This window comes from Gossypium hirsutum, chromosome A08 (genome assembly GCF_007990345.1).
Source record: "Gossypium hirsutum isolate 1008001.06 chromosome A08, Gossypium_hirsutum_v2.1, whole genome shotgun sequence".
Classification (NCBI taxonomy): Eukaryota; Viridiplantae; Streptophyta; class Magnoliopsida; order Malvales; family Malvaceae; genus Gossypium; species Gossypium hirsutum.
The window spans coordinates 94,701,820-94,711,726 of NC_053431.1; positions in this window are offsets into that span (position 1 = coordinate 94,701,820).

Genomic DNA, 9,907 nt, shown 5'->3' on the forward strand with positions numbered 1-9,907 from the left:
TGCCTCTGATGTCCGTTGATCCAAGAGCTAATTAGGCAGCACTATAAGAAAATGGAAAGAAATAAGTTAAGCATAAAGCTTAGTAAGTTGCATGAAAATAAATATAGCGACAACTTCACCATTCATCATCATGCTCATAACACTAAAATAGGCATAAACACAACTTACTCGTCATTATCCAACACAATTCACATAGCATATACTAAGCTCACATCTCATGCATTTCATTTAGGTACCTGAATCACTCACAACATGGTTATACTTTTCTCGTTTAACTTAAGCTATAATACTCACCATTGGACCATTTGGAATACTATCAGATAGTCATTAAGCCTCAACATAGGGTATAATGCTAGTGCCATGTCCCAGACATGGTCTTACACTGGCTCATCCATCAAGTCGATGCCATGTCCCAGACATGGTCTTACACTGACTATCAAAATCGAGGCCGACACCATGTCCCAGACATGGTCTTACACTAGCTCTCCCGTATCCGTGCCGATGCTATATCCTAGACATTGTCTTACTCTGACACATCTCGTAGCCGATGCATGCCCCAGACACGTCTTACACTGGCTTACATCTCGAGGAGGATGCATGTCCCAGACATGTCTTACACTAGTACACAAATACCCCGAATATCATAGCCTGAATATCCGATTTATTTCTTAAGGTTCAAACGAGAATCCTACTATCTCAATATTCATCATACATGATTATTTCCACAAACAAACAATTCATGCTATCTCAATTCAAGCACATATAATATCAATGTAGTTGTATTATTTACATACAACTTACCTTAGATTACAAAATGTAAACGACTAGTTTGGCTTAGTCCACTTGCTTCGCTTTTCCCCGGTCTAGGCCCAGATTTTGTAATTCTTGATCTAGAATGATAAAAATTTACGAATTTAATCATTTTATTAAATCTAGATACTCAACAATTTAAAATTGGGCAAAATGACCATTTTTCCCCTAGACCTTTATAAAATGACCATTTTACCCCTAGGTCTGAAAATTAATTTTTATCGAATTTCTTCATATCTTTAGCCTAGTCGATTACTTTTTACACTAGAAGCAGTCCAAAATTCTCAATATTTCACACCATTATCACTTATTTTACAACTTATGCTAAATGGTCCTTTTTAGGATTTTCATGAGAAATCTCTTCTTAAAAGTTGTTTATTTCACAACTATGGTTCATTTTCTTCCATAAAATTTTAGAAAGCAACATGTCTACTATCATGGAAAACCCTAGTCTTTCAACCATTTTTCAAAATAGTCCTTTCATTTGAAAGCTCATGCTACAAGGGTTCTAAAAATGTAAAAATTTTGAAGAAAAACCATAAAAAATCACTTACTTGCAAGAGTAGAGAGTGGCTAAAATTTTTGAAGCTCAAACCCCCCTAAAATGGCCGAATTTTTGGTGGAGAAGATGGTAGAAAAATATGATATCTTTCTCTTTATTTAATTTTTTATTATAATCAAAATTAGGTCATCAAATTACCTAACCATTTGACCCATTGATTTCCTTGTCCCTATGGCCGGTCAAGCCTCTTGGAGGGGGTTTAATTGCCCTTTAAAGACCTCCAATTATGGCTCTCTAGCTATTTGGTATGTCTATCAAGTAAAATAGAACTTTTACCCTTTATGCGATTTAGTACTTTTTCCTAATTAAGCAAGAAATCACTAAAATTAATTCACCAAAATTTTCATACTCTAAATAATCATGCCACAACACATAAAATAATAAAAAAAATAATTACTCCCATCCCAGTTTAGTGGTCTTAAAACCACTGTTCTGACTAGGCCCAAAATCGAGCTGTTACACTTAGGGTTTCCATGGAATTTTTGGGGAAGATGATATGAAATTAGATGAATATTTCTTTTTATTTAATTACCATTTTTAATTTTAGTGATTTCCAATTTAATCCCTTGCCTTTTCTAATTTTCCCATGGACGAGTCATTAAAATATCAACTAACTACCCCTTAATGGTCTAATTACCATATAATGACCTTAATTTTTGAATTATATAGCTATTTGATACCTATAGCTACTAGAATCCAACTTTTTCATTTTATGCAATTTAGTCCTTTACCTAATTAACCACACAATCGGTAAAATTTTTGTATCAAAATTTTCATGTGACATTCCTATCATTATGCCAACCATAAAATAAAATAAAATAAAATAATTTTATTTTTAACTCGGATTTGTGGTCCCGAAACCCTGTTCCAATGATGAATATAGGTTAGGGGTGTTACGGTTAATTATTAATTTTTTTTATGTTTTTATACTCAGCTTGAAGATCGTATTTTGGAGGTGTACATAAACAATATACGCGAAGATGTACCGAATGTCATTCATGGACACTTGCGAGATGCAGGATTTTTATACGTGGCTCGGATGCTCGGGGGGACTAAATTGGATTCCTTACTTATCAATGCTTTGGTCGAAAGATGGAGACATATACATTCCATATTTTATGCGATGAGTGTACAATTACACTCAAGGAAGTAAGTTTACAACTCGATCTACCGGACAATGGGGATGTCGTTATGGTGCAGTTACTAGTTTCGATTGGAGTGCAACATGCGAGTAACTACTAAGGAAGGTGTCGAACAAGTTTAGGGGTAGCCAATTCGAGATGAGATGGTTGGAGGACAACTTCCAAAGTCCAAACTATGAGGGCTTTTGCGAGTGATGTTGAAAAGGAACAATTCGTGTGCACATTGATCTTGAGGTTGATTGGAAGATTTCTAATTCTAGATAAATCTTGCAATCTAGTACATTTAAGATGGCTACTATTACTAGCCGACTTGAAAGAATCAGGATGACTTAATTGGAGATCAACGGTGCTGGTGACCTTATACCAAGAAATATGACGAGCAACGATACTAGATAAAGTTAAAATCAATGGTTGCATACTCCTTCAATCGTGGGCATGATATCGACTACCATTTTTATGCCCTGAGTGGAACTCCCTTACAAATTCTCACCCGTCATATGGTAAAATTCATTTGATAATATCATTACCGTTTTTATTTTTCATTGTTGTTATTTTGAAAAAAAAATTATTTGAATAGGTGGAACAACCCCACGAGACATAACGTTATACCAACCGAGCTCGAAGATATCCGACTAGCTTTAGATCAAGAAACCAAAGAAGATGCTAGTTTATGAATTTCAAATTTATATAATATGAATTCTAGCACTTAAAGTTAAATATTAGGCATGTGCTAAAAAATATAAATTCGCACTACAGTTTGTATGGATGCCATATGCGAATCCAAGGAATCAAGAATGCGTCCTGATCAAATTTTTGGCTAATCGCAACATCTAGCATGTGAAAATGCCATTGGTCATTTTTGCAACGGTCAAGATGCACAAATCCAACTGAGTGATGCGGTAGTTCGAGTGTATGCAACGTATTCTATTGCCACCCCAAAAGCTCAATGACTTGCACAAGACCGATTTGTGGGGGAGACTCGAGGAAGATTGACCAACGTTTATCAAAGAAATACATCGATATGTCGCAGTATAGGTATGATTACTTTCCAATACGTGAACCATTTCTCACACCGGAGTTGGCAAAATTTTTGAATTACATGGAGTGGTTTAGACACAACGACAAGCCGTATCTACTGCTGGCTTCAGAAAGGAGTTGACAGCATACTGTTAGAGGCCAAGAGTAGGGCCTCAATCCTAGATTAAGAGGAGATGTCATGACGAGATCGACATCTACCCCATCTACACTGGTGGACTCGATTTCCATGCAACCTCTCGGTTAGTATAGTTAATTTATTTTTTCCTCTAACTAGTTTTTCTATCACAAGCATCAAAACACGCACATTCATCCCCTACATCATCACCTTTAGTTCTAGTTTATTTTACATAACCACCACAGTACGCACAATCATTCCCTGCATCAACATATTCAACACTAGTTTTTTTTATACAAGCACCACAACACGCGTATTCATTCCCCCTACATCAACACCTTCTCTAGGGATATATTATGCACGACTGCCACCCACCGTGCCATATTACATGTCTGTTCTGCCAATAACACTGATGCATCCGGTATCGTCGATGATTCCCACCTTCTATTCGTAATCGGGTTATGCGACACCATATAATGGCTCAAACACCCCTAGCATTGTTATTCTACCGAGGTGGGTCATCCTTGCAACCGTTGACTCAAATAGGAGGATCTATTATGGGCGGCTAGGATGCGATCGCAGTCAACCATGGAGGAAAGAGATGAAGTTAGCGATCAACCCCAACATGCACATCAAGATGAAGCCAAAGTCGAGAGGAGTCGTCAAACTAAATAGTGTGACGGAACTCTAGGTGAGCCCGACGCCCACCCGGTTGTGGCACACATTCGGGCCGCCAATGATTATGTTATTTTGTAATTTTATAATTTTTTTATACTTTGTTTTACACCCTAAATGTATAGTTATTTACAATATACGAAACAAATTTATTAAATTGGTGTGATTTGTACACAATCAAGTTGAGAGTTTAAAATTTACAATTATTTATGTTAGTTTTTTATTTTTCTCTGTCCATTTGTTAGGTACAATATTTCCAAAAAGAAAAGAATTGTTCAGAAGGTTCAAAAAAAGATTAAAAATTTGGCTTGCGAATTGTATTATATCTTACTTCAATAATTAATGTCAACTTACAATTTACAAAAATAAAAAAATAAAAAAATAAATGAATAAATTAGTGTTTTCACTGCATGAGTTAGTGTTTTAATTAGCTCTTCTACACTTCATTAATTAATATTAACTTTGGCTTGTGAGTTCTATACATGCAATTTCTACATTTTCCTCGATCAAGTTTATCCTGAGAATCCCCTATTGCAGGGGCTCATAAGCAATCAAGTTTGGTGGTTGAAATGCTTAGAAAGAAAATGATCCCTATAGGGGGAATTTTCATCCAACATGGCAGTGAAAACTCATCCTGCAAGATGCATTTTAAGCCACATGTTTGACATGTTAGTGGAAAACGCGTTCTGCAGAAAACACCTAAGTCAAGAGGTCTAGAGGTCTTTACAAACCTAGAAGAAAAATATGTATTAAACCACATTCTTTCCCTCGGAGAATGAAAACATTCTTTAAGAGATGAACTAGACCCACTAGAAGGAATGGTTCAAAGTGTCAACAAATTCTAAAACTACATCTCATTTTTTGACATGATCTCTGATGAAATGATGTCTAATTTTAATATGCTTAGTTCTAGAATGTTGGATGGGATTTTTAGTAAAATAAATAACACTAGTATTGTCACACTTGATAGGAATGGTATCTACATCAATTACATAGCCCATAAGTTGTTGTTTCATCCATAAAACTTAAGCACAATAACTATAGGCAGAAATGTATTCCGCTTCGGTGATGTATAATGCAACATTATTTTGTTTCATTGAAAACTATGATATGAGCACGTTGCAAATAAATTGACAAGTATCAGAGGTGTTTTTCCTATCTAATTTGCAACCTTTAAAATTCACATCTGAGAAGGCATGCAAGCTAAATAAAGAGTCTCTAAGATACCAAAGGCCTAAATTAGGAGTGTCTCTAAAGGATCTAAAGATTTTCTTAATTTCTTGTAAATAAAACAATGAGCCAATCATTGACCTATATAATTTTATATCAACACATTTACCTTTCTCATCTTTTTCAAGTTTTGTAGAGGAGCTCATTGGTGTACCCTTTGGTTTGAGATTATCCACCCCAAACTTTTTGAGCATTACCTTTATGTACTTACTTTGATTGATGAAGATGACATCCTTCTTTTGCTTGATTTGGAGTCCCAAAAAGAAGTTTTGTTCTTCCATCATTCTCATCTTAAATTCACCTTGCATTAGCTTGGAAAATTCTTGAAAAAGAAGATCATTAGTAGCACTAAAAATAATATCATCAACATATGTTTGAAATAATAACAAATCTTTGTATTTTCTTTTGATAAAAAGTGTTGTGTCAACCTTCTCTTTACAATAACTTTTTTCAATAAGAAAATTTGATAATCTTTCATACCAAGCTTTAGGAGCTTTTTTTAAACCATATAAGGCTTTTGAAAGTTTGAAAACATGATTTGGAAAATTTGAATCTTCAAAGCCGAGTGGTTGTTCTACATGCACTTCTTTATTTATAAAACCAATTAGAAAAACACTTTTAAAATCCATTTGATATAATTTAAAATCATTAAAGCATGCAAAAACTAAATGCATCGTAATGGCTTCCATCCTAACTAAGGGAGTATATGTTTCATCATAATCTATTCCTTCCTCTTGAGTGTAACCTTAAGTAAAAAGCCTAACCTTGTTCCTCCTAATGTTACCACTCTCATCTAACTTGTTTTTAAAAACCCATATAGTACTTGTAGTAGATTTATCACAATGTCTTTCTACTAGGGTTTATACATTACTTCTCTTAAATTGATTTAACTCTTTTTGCATGGCCAAAATCCAGTATTCATTATTTAATGCTTCTTTGATATTTTTTTGCTCAATGTATGAGATAAATGCAAAAAAATTACAAGAATTTCTAAGATAAGATCTAGTGGTTACCCCTTTGGATGGATCTTCCAAAATCTTATCATCCTTTACATAGTTATACTCTCTTGTATGATTGACTTCCTTTTCTCTATGGTGAACTTCTTTAGAGCTTCTTGTGTTTGTTCTTGAATCTTGTCAATTGATGAATGATCAGTCTTATCATCATTGTTTAATATTCCTACATCATCATCATCAACACAAGAATCTTTTCCAGGAAGAGGGTTAGCATCATCGAAAATAACATGTATTGACTCTTCAACTACTAAAGTTCTTTTATTAAAGATTCTATAAACTTTAGGATTTAAGGAATAACTAAGAAAAATTCTTTCATCACTTTTTGTATCAAATTTACCAAGATTGTCTTTACAATTATTTAAAACAAAACACTTACATCCAAAAATATGAAAATAGTTAATGTTAGGCTTTTTTTTTGAAAAGTTTATATGGAGTTCTTTAAAATAGGTCTAATCATTACTTTATTAACAACATAGCAAGCGGTGTTTATGGCTTCTACACAAAAATATTTTGGTAAATTATTTTCACAAAGCATGGTTCTAGTCTTTTGTTCTAAAGTTCTACTTTTCCTCTCACTATCTCCATTTTGTTGAGGGGTTTTAGGTGCAAAAAAATTGTGGCTAATACCATTTGAGTTGCAAAAATTTTCAAAACCAAAATTTTGAAGTTCGGTTCCATGATCACTTCTAACACTAGTGATAGAGTAGCCTTTTTCATTTTGATTAAATTTTGAAAATGTGATGAATTTTTCTAAAGCTTCATTTTTAGTACTTAAGAAAGAACTTAAGTAAATCTAGAGTAATCATCTACAAAGACAAAAGCATATTATTTTCCACCCAAGCTAGTAGTCTTAATTTGTCCAAAAAGATCAATGTGAATTAATTGAAGAACTCTACTAGTAGATACATCATTGATTGGTTTAAAAGAAACTATCCTATGTTTGCCTTTAACACATACATCACAAACTTTATTTAAATCAAAATAAATTTTTGGCAAACCTCTTACTAAGTCTTTTTTAGTTAATTTATGCAATATGCTTATGCTAGCATGTCTTAATTTTCTATGCCACAATAAAGAATTATTTTCATTTTTATCAAAAAGGCATATGTTTGATTCATGCATGTCATCTAAATGCACCATGTATATATTTCCTATTTTATGTCCTACAAGAACAATCTTATTAGATACAATGTCAATTACTGTTGTTAGATTCAAAGATGACATTGAAACCTTTATCGCACAATAGACTAATACTTACTAGATTATACTTAAGACTATTGACATATAAGGCATTTTTAATAAAGATTAAATAGTTTTTTCCAAAAGAGCTAATTCTTTTAATAAGTCCTTTGCAATTCACCAAATGGAACTTCTCCTCTACTTTTTGGCATCAATTCGATAAAATGGCTCGTCACTGGTCATGTGTCTCAAGCATCCACTATCAAGGTACCATGAGTTTGTACTAGTGTCGTTCACCTTGAAACAATGCTCCTTTCCCTACAATCATTGAATTAAAATTTTGTTTTTGGTACCCAAATTATTTTGGGTCCATAAGCATTAGTTCCTAAGATTCTTGTCCCTTTGGGTATCCATTTTAGAAGAGCATCCTTATATTGAGTATCACTAAGTCCTTTAGGGATCCATATACTCTTAACAAGTTTTCCCTTGTAAAATCTTGAGGGACTTCTATGTTTGTAGTAATTAAAGCTTGATTTAATAAAATTTGCTTTTGAATTATTAAATTAAGCTTTATTTGATAAAAGATTTTGATATAAAAAAATTAAAAGTCTTTTTGAATATAAGCTGAATTTGATAAAATAATGTTAAATTTGAATTCTAAGAAATAAAATTGTTAATACTTATAATAAGCTCTTAGAAAATTTTGAAACAATTTTAAAATCAAGTGAAATTATTTTTAACCAAGTCAAAATGATCTCAATTAAGTTTAAATCATTTTAACACATCAAAATGATTTTCGAACAAGTCAGAATTGCTCCAGGCCAAAAAGTATCGATACCGTTTGGCCAGGTATCAATAATTTTTGAAAATAATCGACACCCTTAGTAAAATGGAGACCAAAAAGGCATTCTGTCAAAAACCTAAAAATTATCAATACTATGTTTTCAATTTTGATACTTTTTCAAAAATAATGGATACGTTACTTAAAAACGATACCAAACTTGTATTCTATTTTTTCTATATATCAGGTCTCAATACCTATATCAGGAAGTATCGATAAAATATTTTTGAAGTAATGGTCACTAAATTAGCATTTATGACAAAAAATATCGATACCCTTTTTGGAGGTATCGATACTTGAAGTTGCAAATGAAATAAATGCTCTAGCTTTTCATTCCCAATGGCTATATTAACTTCTCCAACATCCTCAATGGCTGGAAATCTATTAAGGGGTATAAATATCATCTTTTAAAGTTCTACAACATTCAAGAAAAGTACTTTAAGGAAAAATCATCAATCAAAGAATTGTAGAGCTTAAAATTTCATATTCTTTTTACATACACTTGTGAGTCTTATCTCCTTTATTTTTGCTAAAGTGTATTTCATTGTATTTGTGCTTCAATTTGCAAACAAATTTATCTTGTAAGGATTCTTTCTTTGTTTGCTCATTTCTATCTCTTTGAAAGGTTTTGAAACTTAAGATTTGGGGTAGAAATCTTAAGGAGTTGTAAGGTTAAACCTTGTCCTTAAAGTTGAACAAATTAGTGAATTTGGGATAAATCCTTAGTGGTAGAAAGCTAAGGTAGTGGAGTAGGCAATTGGGGCCGAACCACTCTAAATTCTTTGTGTTCTTTATTTCTTTTTTGCCTTTGCTTTCACCAAATTTTTTAAAAGGCCAATTCACCCCCTCTTGGCATTTTCGATTTGCTTCATCAGGCTTTCAAATTTTCTCCCTTTTTAAATCTTTTTGGAGAAACTTTGTTAGGTAAAGCTTTTTCTTTTTCAAGCAACTCAAGTTGCTTTTGGTGATCATTATGAACTTTTGAAAGTAAATTATGCAAGTTAGAATTATTTTTTTCAAAATCATTTATAATTTCCTATATATAATTTATTTTACTTTCAAGTTTATGATTGACCTTGGAGAGTGGATTATTTACATCTTGTAATTTTAAAATGTTTTTTCTTATATTTTGAAACCATAATTTCAAATTCCAAGCCCATAGGCATCTTGTAATTCATCAAATGAATAAGAAATTGAACTAGAAGAGTTAGAATTTACCTTAGAGTCATCAATGATCATATCGAAAAGGTTGACTACTTGCTCTTCTTCATCGAAACAATCTTCATCACTCCAAGTAAC